Here is a 12,571-nt window from a genome sequence, read left to right as displayed (position 1 = left end):
TGGGTAATTCTGAAATCCGATCCATGGATTTCCTTATCCTTACTGCTACACCCGAACTGGTGGGTACTACTGTTCCGTCTGCGTCCGAACAAGGCGCTCACACTATCTACTAACCTAGTGAATGCCGCGGCTACACCTGCAGTCTCACAACACTTGATGAGTTATAAAACTCTTTGATCGATTAGATCTTTTTAACAGGTAAATAAAGAACGTAAAAAACAGTGAGATAAAACACAAGTATGGATCTGAATGAGTCGAATGATTAGATTAACTCAATCCTCAGCAGAGCTCGATTAAGAACTTCCACTGTAGAGGATTCTAGGGTTACAAAACAAGAACGATGAATACGCTTGAAAATACTTATCTAATCGTTACGTTCTAGGATGCATGCAAGCATCTATTTATAAAAAACCCTACATAAAACTCACGGATGGACAGAACCATACCGGAGACAAAACTTGGACTAGCTAACGAGCCTAATAGACGCAACACTAAGCTGGACCTAACAATCTCCCCCTTTGCGTCAATTTGGAGCGAGACTATCATTTCTTCTTGCTTGGACCAGCTGCTGGAACTTTCTTGGTTGTATCAAACAGACGCGAGATCAGGGCGAGGATTGTCTGTCTGAAGCGAATGTACCATTGAATCATATCATCAAAGAAGTTCTTGTCATCCGCCGAATTCTGCTTGCATCGATGGATGATCCCTAAGACATGTTCCAGACATGCAGTGGTATAGAGATGTTTGTATGCAAAGCGAAAAGACATTTCTAGCCTTCGTTTCTGGTAAACATAACGGATTTTCTCTTTGGGTCTATTTTCCCCATCTGCATCATGTTTAGGTCACTTGCTGAGCCAACAGGAGATATGGTAGGCTTTTTCTTGAATACAGTCGCTATCTCCTGATCCATCTTGGCAACTTCCATAATGTAACAAACAAGCATCCTCTTGAAATGGTCGATGATCGGACCATATTCGACTTCATTAGTAAGAAGGATGTTGTGCAAGATGATCCAGTCGTGTGGATTCAAGTTGGGAAGATCAGCAAGCGAGATGGCATGTTCGGTCTTGGTAGATCCTCTCAGCACCTTAAACCAAACGTTGGTGAAGTTTCCTTCCTTGTACGGCTTTAGAACCCGAACATTGACAATTTTCTGAGCGCTCCATGTTTGGTACTGTGGTTGAGCGGCCCTCAGATAGAATTCGACTAAGTCCTTGTCAACCTTTGGATGAGGATGAGGGAACTTAGCAACATTGTCAAAGGCATGGAATACGAACGCCTTGCGGGTCAGTGGCATGTCGAACTGAGAATCGACAGTATTATCACGATCAAGAGAGATCACTGGTTCTAGCCACAAGATGCTTGGAGTATCGATAGCTTCTTTCAGCAACTTCTCAAGAGTCCAAGGAGGAAAAAGAGTTTTCCTGCTCTCGAGAAGGTCATGAGCTTCTTTCTGTCTTCTTTTGGCTTCTTCAGCCTCTCTAGCTACACGAGCGCTGATGTCGGCATCTTTATCTCGACCTTGCTTCTTCAGAAGGTCGGCAATGGTCTCCTTATCTTCATCATCGCTCTCCTCAGCAATTTGTTTACCCTTGTCTTTAACACCCGAACCTGAGGCTTGGCTTATAGGAGGAGGTTCGGTTGTTTTGGTTGCTGTTGAAGTAGGAGGCGGTTGAGACACATTTTCTTTTTCTCCCCCTTGTTTTGGAATGGACACGGAATCAAGGAGCCCTTCAATCTTGCTCAGGAGAGAGAGGGCAGGAGCAAGTTTTTCTGCAAGAGTACGCCTCACAGAGTAGTTGAGTATCGGGTCATGTGCATCCAGGATGATGGAAATGGATGCGTGGACATCCGAAACACACAATGAAATCACCTCTCTTTCAGATCGAAGAGACTCAATCTCCTTTTGAGAATTGGAGAGTTGAAGACTCCGGACCTTCAGAGCGGTGGTCTTTCTGGCAAGAGCGTCCATGAGTGAGTTTTCAGTAGCAAGGTCCTCATGGAGCTTAGTCAATCGTCGCCTTAAACGCTGAATTGTCATCTGAGAGAGTCTGACGAAGAGAAGTAAAAGACTTCAGTTCTGATGCAACTGAGGTAGCCAGCTGGTTGACAATGGGTTCCAGCTTCGTTTTGGTAGCTTCAACAGATTCCTGTAAAGATTGTAACAGAGAAGAAGCATCAGTGAATAGTTTATCGACTTTTTCGGTCGCCGCCTCACAGGCTTTGGTTGAGGCATCAATGGCTGCAGTAGCGAAGTCTAGAGAGACTTGATGATCTTTGGAAAAAGCATCAACAATCTTCTGAATGGCAGCTTCGGAGATGGAGGACTGGGATGAAGAAGAGGAGGCGAAGAGCGAATCGATCTTGTCGTGAAGCTCCTTGAGATGCCTCTTTGTGACTGGAGCATCATCATCGTCATCACTCTGAACTTGAAACGGACTGTAATAGACCGAATCGAAGGTCATATCCTCCCCACCGAGGAATGGTTCTTCGTCCTCTGCTGCCTGAGCAGGAGATGATGGTGATGGTGAGGGTGGAGGCTCGGTAGTTGTAGTAGTTTCGGGTTGGGTTGTATGTTCGGTAGTTGGTGGGGGTTTGGGTGCGTCAGTAGGAACCCCTGTATCAGATACATTGGTTCTTACTTCTGCGGTGGTGGTGGTTGCTTTGGTAAAGATAGGAAGGGGTACTGGGATGGAGGTGGATGGTATTGGAGTGGTGGAGGTTATGGGGGGAATGGAAATGGGAATGGTAGTTGGTGGAGAAGAGATTGGAGAAGTGGAAAAGTGAACTTCAGGAGTAGGTGATCGTGGCGGAGTGTTACCAAGAGGAGATCCGTCAGAGGCAGAATTCTCTTCCTCGGATTCGCTTGAGGAGGAAGCGATTATCAGCTTTCGCCTTGGTTGAGTTTTTCTCTTCTTCAGCGGAGGAGACTGAACAGTCTGTGTAGTTTTACGCTTCTTGGGAGAAGGGCCTTTCGCTCCCTTACCAACTTGCTTGTCTTTGCCTTTGTCAGTTTTCTTTCCCCTTGGCGCAGGCTTGTCAGCGTCATGGATGGACTTGAGCATTTCAGGAGTAAGCTCTCTCGGACCAGAGCGTCGAAACTCCTTGTAGGTTCGAATGATCCGGCTGTCAGCAGGAACATCTCCATACATCGTCTCTGGAATAGAGCCAATGAATTGAAATTTTGAGGCATCGGAGACAATGATCTTTGTGGTATGGAAAGTACCAATCGAAGACATTGGAGAACCAGCAACAATGGGGACTTGGTACTTGTCCATCACCCATTTTGTAATGAGAGTCCAAAATCGAGCATAGGAAATCTCGGAATGCCGAGAAGTAGAAGACAGACTCTGAATGAGCTGTTGCCATAGGACCAACCCGTAGTCCAAGTTGATACCGTTGTAGATCCCGTATAGAATCGTGATGAACAGACGGCTTGCCCCGTTTGATCCAGCACTGCGTTCAGACAGCCCCTTAAACAACACTGTAAATTACCCATTCCACTGAGGAGGCAGACACGATTTCTTGAACTTCGTAACTATTGTCAGCACCTCAGTATACTCCATGTTGTAGAACATAGATAACATGTAACCCACCAGAATCGATTCAGGGTTAACCCTAGTTGAATCAGGTTGAAACCCTAAAATTGAGCAAAACCTCTGCTTGGAGATGGACGCCTTGTGATCAAGCACGTCAAAGAAGATCCTGTCGACTGCCTTGTCGTAATGAGCAGTGGCGAAAATTTGAGACAAGAACTCCATAGGAACTGCTTCAACTTTGGTGAGAGCAGGAGCAATCGGCGAGTACTTGAGACATTCGATTATCGGGAACATGAAAGCGTCATAGACCTGAGGAGTAAGATCGATGATCAAACTCTATTGGGGACGAATCGGCAAGATGTGAGAAGTAGCATGAACTGATGAGGAATCCGCCATTATTGTGAAGAAGATGGGAGAGATGATGAACAGTAGAATTCTTGAAGGTTTTCTTGCTTTCTGAAATATGGATGCAGTAAAGAGGTAAACAATGGTTTACGTTACCTTTTATACTGTGGGTAGAGGAGAGAGAAGAATCTGTCCCAAATCTTCGAGGGAAATGCGAAGGGTTTTTCGGAAGTGATGGATGCGTGATAGTTATGAGCGCCGATGATCACGCATGAGAGAGAGTGTCAGTCCCGATTAACACGCCTTCCCATCAGGCGCCGTCTAGAAATGAAACGGTTCCACTTCACACGCCTGGCTGTCAAGCGCCGTTTGCAATTCAAATCGATTGGACTCCCGCCTGAGTCAACATATTATCATCTTATCCTTTTAGAGTTAACGTCATCTTAAAGCAAAGTTGCCCGCGTGGATCAATATTAACCACAACCCTTTTATTACTTCAAATCCCATTTAAAAATGATGCCATGTAATTAATGAAACCAAAATTGTGGAAAATCAAAAAGATTTTCGTGCTTAGTGTGTTAAAGAAAAAGAAATAAAGCAACACATATGAGGGATTTTGTGATGTCAATAAAGACACGAAACAATGGATCCCGGGCACGAATCTCTTCCTTCAAAGTCAAGAGAGACCTTAAAGTGTTTGTGTGGTTTCCCGTTGAATAACGATCAGACACTTATTAAGAAGTGTTGAAAGGCTTCTTTTAATTAGACTTATTTGGGTGGCTTTCGCTTCAGTTCAGAATTCCTGATCTTGATATAAGACAGAAATCGAACGAAGTACTTGTGAGACCAATGTAGTCTGTTGAACAAGTAGGTTTGAAATAATTTAAGTGGCTAGATAAAATTGTTTATGTAAAATCTCAAACAAAATTTAAAACTGGATTCCAAGGGAAGAAATGTTATAGGACGTAACAATTTCATAGGAATCACTCAAAAGAAAATTAGAGATTTGACTTTCCATCCTCATAGATAAATCCGTCAATTCGTTCGTGATAGCTAGAGCAAAATTGATTGATCACAGTCAATTCATAGTAGGTATTGAATTGTGGGTTTCACTTAGTTCGTAGTGACACGAAGCTAAGATCATAAACACAGAAATTATGTAACCATAAACCTCAGTGGTAATTTCTGAGAGTCTCAAGGGTTACGTTTATGAAGCGAATGAGATGGAGAAAATTAGAGTAGATGGTATAGAGAAACGAAAGTACCTCTGCTGTTAAAATAAGGACCAAGCAGAAAACTCTTATCTCATGTGAGAAGAGAGTCAGGTAGCTCATGATTAGAATAAATATGGAAGCCTAATTGGGAAGACAAGGTTTGTATTTACCAAGTCAGTAAGGCTATTATTCAGAATCAGGTGAGGCTTTGGACACATACAACAACATGCTTCTAGGGACACTTAACTAGTGAAATGATTTCCCCACAAATAGACACACAAAAAGGTAAGACACAAAACAAAACAAAATAAAAAAAAAATATTTTTGGAGTTTTTGAATTCACGAAAAGAAAATAAGAGAAAAAAAATGTTTTGGAATTTTTTTTGAGTTAAAGAAAAAAAATTAAACAAATAAGTAAAAAAAATTAGACACAAAAATTTTTTGGAACCGAACCCGAGCGTTCGGTTTATTTCGGCTAAAAAAAAATTTGTAACCGAACCCGAGCGTTCGGTCTATTTCGGTTGCAAAAAAAAATAAGTTTGAAAAAGAAAGGAACTTTGAAAATAAGTGAAATGAATAAAGAAAATGATACAAAAGGTTTACAACCAAAGAAACTACCTTAGAGTGATAAGCGACGATCGAACCCGAGCGTTCGGTTCATTTCGGTATACCAGAACAAGACCCGAACCTGAGCGTTCGGTTCATTTCGGCGCACATGAGACCCGAACCCGAACGTTCGGTCTATTTCGCTTCCAACGTTTAATTTGGAGAAGTAGTCTTTGGTACTGACTCCGATTCCATCATTCCTAGCCCTTGTAGAATTTTGTTGAAAGATGCTTCAGGAAGAGCTTTGGTGAAGATGTCAGCCAGTTGATCAGTGGTTCGAACAAAGTGAATTTCGACGTTCCCATCTTCCACATGATCTTTAATGAAGTGATACCTCAGCGCTATATGCTTTGTCTTGGAATGTTGCACTGGGTTATGACAGATCCTAATTTCACTTTCTGAATCGCAATATAGTGGGATCTTTTTCATATTGAGTCCATAGTCCCGGAGCTGGCTTTGGATCCAAATCACTTGAGATGTACAGGAGGCAGCTGCGATGTACTCTGCTTCGGCTGTAGACAGAGATACACATGTTTGTTTCTTTGATTGTCAGCTAACCAACTTCCCGTCTAGGAATTGGCAGCCTCCAGTGGTGCTTTTCATGTCTAAACCACAACCTCCAAGGTCTGCATCTGAGTAGGCTTGAACAAAGAAACCTGAGTTTGATGAATACCATAAACCGAGAGAGGTGGTTCGTTTCAGATACCGGAGTATGTTTTTCACAGCAAGCATATGGGGTTCACGAGGATTCGCATGAAATCTAGCACAGTAACAAACAAAAAACATTATATCAGGCCTACTAGCAGTAAGGCACATTAAAGAACCAATCATCTGGCGATATAACGTAATATCGACTGCCGGTTTTTCCAAGGATGGTGTGAGCTTGGTGCCGAATGCCATTGGAACTTTAACCTTTGAGTCTCCCATCATGCCAAATTTAGCAAGAAGAGTCTTGGTGTAAGCTTCCTGGTTGATAAAGATGCCTTCGGGTCCCTGTCTAATATTTAAACCAAGGAAAAAGTTAATCGGACCCATTGAGCTCATTTCAAATTTAGTCTCCATCAACTTTCTGAATTCAGCTGTTAAGCTAGGATTCGTTGAGCCAAAGATGATATCATCGACATAGATTTGAACAATCATAAGGTGGTTACCTTCCTTCTTACGAAAGAAGGTAGGGTCAACCGAACCTTGTTTGAATTTTGACATCTTTAATAACTTGGTTAGCGTTTCGTATCATGCCCTAGGTGCTAGTTTCAGACCGTAAACCGCCTTGTCCAGAATATAACAGTGATTGGGGTACTTTTCATTAACAAATCCAGGAGGTTGCTCCACGTAAACGGTTTCTTCAAGTTCTCCATTCAGAAAGGCGCATTTCACGTCCATTTGGTAGACCTCAAAGTTCTTGTGTGCAGCATAGGCCAGAAATATTCGAACAGATTCTTGCCTCGCTACCGGAGCAAAAGTTTCCTCATAGTCAATTCCTTCCTCCTGGCAATATCCTTTCACCACGAGACGAGCTTTGTTTCGAATCACATTGCCTTCCTTGTCCATTTTATTTCTAAATACCCATTTGAGACCAACAACTGAGGCGTCTTTAGGAGTCGGAATGAGGTGCCAAACCTTATTTCTTTCAAACTCGTTGAGTTCATCTTACATAGCTTGAACCCAGTCAGAGTGATCAAAAGCAATATTTACTGTCTTCGGTTCAAATTTTGATACGAAAGAATTATACATGCAGAACTCTACTTTGGAGAATAAAGATGTTTGATTTGCCTTCAGTTGAGATCTGGTCAGGACCTGTTCAGAGACATTACCCACTACCTGAGATACAGGATGATCTCTGGTCCACTTAACAAGAGGAGGGTAATTTGGATCATAGGATGGATCCAATTCAACATTCACCATTTCTTCTAATTCTGATTGACTATCGTCGTCGTAGAACATATCGGCATTCTCCCCCTCGACTGATGAGCTTTCTGGTGTAGGTGGACTTTCTGGTGCTACAAGACTTTCGGGTATTGATGAGCTTTCCGGTGTAGAAGGGCTTTCGGGTGCAGAAGGGCTTTCGGGTGCAGTTGAGCTTTCGGGTGGAACTGGAATAGAGTTCTCCCCCTCAATTTGTGAGCTCGGTTGTTTTGAAGGAGGTGGATTCTCCCCCTCAACTGAAGCACCATGCTTTGGAGGTTCGTTTGGAACATGTTCTCCTTCACCCATTCGTTTGGCGGCATCTTCGACGATTTGCTTCAGATGGTCGACTTTGTTGTCTGCTGCCTTGGCTTCCAAGAGAGTAGCTTTCTCCGGTTCATCGAATAGTTCTACAAACTGCTCAAACAAATTAGCAATTGAGGCCGTGACTTGACCTGTTTGAGTGAAAATCTCTCCAATTGCTTCTTCAGTGGCCTTTAGCTTCTTGACGTAGCTGTCATCGAAAGTCACATAATACGTTTCTTCAATCTTCCTCGAACGCTTATTTAAGACCCGATACGCTTTTGAAGTAAGTGAGTATCCCAGAAAAATTCCTTCATCAGCTTTAACGTCGAACTTGTTACGATGTTCTTTGGAGTTGAAGATGAAGCATTGTGAGCCAAATACATGGAAGAATTTTACGTTCGGCTTCCTGTTGTTGATGATCTCATAAGGAGTAAGAGAAAAAAGCTTGTTGAGATAGGACCTGTTCTGCGTAAAACAAGCTACAGCAATAACATCAGCCCAGAAATATAAAGGTAGAGAAGTGAAACTTAGCATTGTTCGGGCCGCCTCACACAAGGACCGGTTTCGTCTTTCGACAATAACGTTCTGTTGAGGGGTGTAGGGGGCTGAGAAGTTGTGACTGGTTCCTTTTTCTGCCAAAAAGTCTTCAAATTCTTTGTTTTTGAACTCCAGTCTATTGTCGCTCCTGATGTTGCGAACGACTTTTCTCAGTTTCACTTCAACCTGCTTAATAAACATCTTTAGCTTGAGAGTGGCCTCAGATTTGTGCTTCAGAAAGAACACCCATGTAAAACATGAAAAGTCATCAACAATAACAAGAATATACTTGCTACCGCCAATGCTTTCGATAGATGATGGACCACATAAGTCAATGTGAAGTAACTCAAGTGGTTCAACAACTTTAGTGTTTATAATGGATGGGTGACTTTGACGACTCTGCTTCCCCATTTCACACGCAACACACAAATGTTCTCGATCAAACTTGAGCAATGGGAGACCCCTAACATGACCTCCTGTGACAAGCTTGTTGATGTCTTTGAAGTTAAGGTGTGAGAGCCTTCGGTGCCACAACCAGCTTTCGTCAGAATGTGCTTTGGATAAAAGACATATAGCTGGGTTTCCTTTGATAGGTTTGAGATTGAGAGGAAACATTTCGCCTTTGCGTTTTGATTTGAGAATCACTCTTTTTGTTTGCTTTTCTATGATTTCTGAACCCTCATCATCAAATGAAACTTTGAGACCGGTACCTCCTACCAGTTGTGATACACTGATGAGATTATGCTGTAGCCCTTCAACGTACGCCACCTTTCTTATTGTGAAGTCTCCATTGGTTATCATCCCATAACCCTTTATCGTTCCATATGAGTTGTTCCCGAACTTGACATTCCCACCATTTTGAAGAGATCGAAACTCCCTCAGCTCCTCCTTCCTCCCTGTCATGTGACGTGAGCAACCACTATCAATGTACCATTCTTCTTCGAACTGATCGTCACTAATAACCTGCAAAAATTAAGCACATTTAGGAACCCAAAGTTTCTTGGGTCCACGTGAGCCTTTCACAGGAACAGGAATAGTAAGAGAAACATCAACGAGATATGTTCTTTTTATTAATGTTGTTTGATCTTTCTTCTTAATGGTGTATACTTTGATTTTGTTAGAATTAGCTACAGTCATTTTGGTTTCAGGTTTTGGCGTTTGGGCCTTAGACTGCTTTCGGTCATCCTTGACAGAGGAAAGCTTCGCTTTTCCTTTCAAATCCTTTGATGATTTTGAACTTTGAGCAGGAACAGAATTAGATTTAAATGAGGATCGAGAATGAGAAGAATTAGAATGGGAATTTCTTCTGACTTGTGGTTCGTTATGACCCTTTTGTTTTTGGTCATTGGGAGGACCGAACCTGGACGTTCGGTAGCTATTGCTTTCGGGACCGAATCTGTCCTTTCGGTTGCTTATGCTCTCTGAACCGAACCTGTCCTTTCGGTTCCGTTCCTCATGTGGCCTGAAATCCTTTTTCTCTTGCTTTGAATTCTTATCGTGATAAGAGAAATGATTGTTTTGAGAGCGCCAAAACTGCTTTCGCTCAGAGAGATTCTTTTTGTATCGTTGATTCCTTTTCTGCTTTTGATCCTTCACTTGTTTCGGCTGTTTGTGGATGTTAGCCTTTTGCTTCTTCTTCTTGTCAGCCGGTTCACTTTTCACAGATGATGTTTCTCTTGTGAAAGTGACTTCTTCTACAGGGACTTCTTTTGTACCACTAGTGCTTGGCACGTCGAAGTTGTCAGGCTTGTTCAGTGGCTCTGGTACATATCTGCCTTTGGTTTTTCAGGACGTCCGTTCTGACAGACCAACAGTTTCATCGGCATTATCTATAGGAGCAGACCAGAAAAACTCATCACAGCCATCTGCGTTATCTTCATTCACTATGGCAATGAGTTCGGTTGTTTGATGTTCGGTTACTCCTGTGACCTTATACACTTGATTTGGTGTTGTTCTCACCTTTTGGTACACAACAGCCTTTTCTTCTAGAATCAGGGACTTATTTTGGGACACTCGAGCAAACTCCACAAAATTTTCAGAAATAAGATTTTTGTGGTTTTCGGTTTCGCTCTTGACAAACTCAGAACAATCGACTTCATTCTCTATAGAAATTACACTCATATCATCGTCCTCATTTAGTTCAGACGCGTTTTCAACATCAATTTTATTTTCTGAACTTAAATTGGCATTCAATGAGTCAAATTTTTGTATGGTTTCGGTCCTTAGTTTCAGCTTATCGTTTTCATCCAAAAGGTTTTTCAGCATGTCCTTATGGTCTTTGGACTTTATGAAAGATTCTATTTTGTCCAGACCATACATGTAAGTGGGATTCACATCATCAGACGAAACAACTCCTTTCGCAGTTATATGCTTCAGCATCGATTTCATCCTCCTTAAACTCAAGGAAGGGCAAAATCATGCGATGAATTTTCTGTCCTATTTCACAATTCAGATGCAGTTGAGTGATGTTAGCATAAAGACGTTTAGCAATCAAACAAAAAACATTTCTCTGTTTTAAAAGTTTTAGATTGTCTCTTTGTAAATAAATGTTTTCATCCTTAGATTTTATCAGCTCCGACTCTTTTTGCTCTATCCACATCCTTCGCTCCTCACTCTTGGATGACACCCTGCTTATTTGGTCAGTTAGGTTAGAATTGGTGACCCGTGTTTGAGTTAAACAACTATCAAGATTTGAGATTCTTGAATTTAAGCTATTTAATTCTTTTTCATATGATTTATGTGGGACTTTGAATGAAATAAAAAGAGATTGTACCTTCTTAATCAATTCGTCAAGCTCATTGATCTGCACACTGAGAGGTTTTGCTGTGAAGCATAAGTCCTCTCGCTCCTTGGTGTCCTCTTTTCCACCATCAGTATTGTATCCCTTCATGTGAGATACATCAGTCACCATCAAACACTTCCCACTGCTTTCGTCACCTCTTGCAACATATGCCTTTCCATGTGAAGGCTTTCTCACCTCATCATCCTCTGAGTCAGTTGACCATACCTGCACGCCACCGAACTCGTCATCCTCTGCCGAACCCTGTACAATAAGAGCATTCATTGAAGGGTTAGTAGCAGCTTTCTTCCTCTTGATCTCTTCCAGCTTTTTCATCAAGACAGCCTCTTCGTCTTTCTCCTCATCCTTCTCTGCCATTTTCTTCAGAACACAATCTTTGGCATAATGGTTCTTTCCTCCATAGTAGTAGCAGTTCACACCAGAATCTCCATCAACCTTCGCCTCTTTCTTTGGTTCCTTAGTCTTCGGCTCCTCCCTAACCTTTTCAGAACTATAGCTTCCCTTCCAATTTCAATTCTTATTGGTAGGGAACCTTTTCTTGATAAACCTTTTTGGATTAGACACCATCATTTCATAATCTTCAGAAGTAATATCATAGTCTTCTAGGTTCAGATCTTCATCTTCTACCACATTTTTGCTTTTAGACAGGAGGGCCAAGGACCCTAAACTTGAGACCACATTCTTCTCTTGCATGACAATCTTTTCTTGAGATTTCAAAATTCCCACCAACTTTGCCAGCGAATAAGACTTGAACTGCTCATGAGCTTTGACTGTAGACACAACAACTCTCCATTCAGATCTTAGGCCATTCAAAAAGGTGAACTTCTTTTCAATCAACTTCCTTTCTATATCATGTTTGATCATCTTGCTAAGAAGATGATTGAAGCGATCGAACGTCTGAGTGACAGTTTCATCAGAATTCTGCTTAAATTCACCAAACTCAGACAAAAGCAACGTTTGAATGGAATGCTCCAAATCTTCATTTGTGGAATATAGCTCTCGCAACCTATCCCAGATTTCTTTGGCGGTACTGCAGGAACTCACCAACCTAAATGTATCAGATTGAAGAGCGAATCAGATCAGTCTCAATGCTTTGATATTGCACTGAAACTTCTCCTTTTCGTCTTGAGCAATGTCTTTTACATCTTTTAACAGATCATTATATTCTTTCTGAGTTTTAATGATCTTTGATGTTCCTGAGTGAGCAAATGGTCCAGACACAATTGCTTCCCAAATAAGATACCAGTTATCTTCAGATCTGATGACATAGTCTTCAAAATGATGTGCCCAAACTTCGTAATCCTGGGTGTAAAGAATAG

Source organism: Lactuca serriola, chromosome 3 (genome assembly GCF_051521515.1).
Source record: "Lactuca serriola cultivar US96UC23 chromosome 3, Lser_US96UC23_V15, whole genome shotgun sequence".
Lineage (NCBI taxonomy): Eukaryota > Viridiplantae > Streptophyta > Magnoliopsida > Asterales > Asteraceae > Lactuca > Lactuca serriola.
This window is presented reverse-complemented; position numbering follows the sequence as displayed.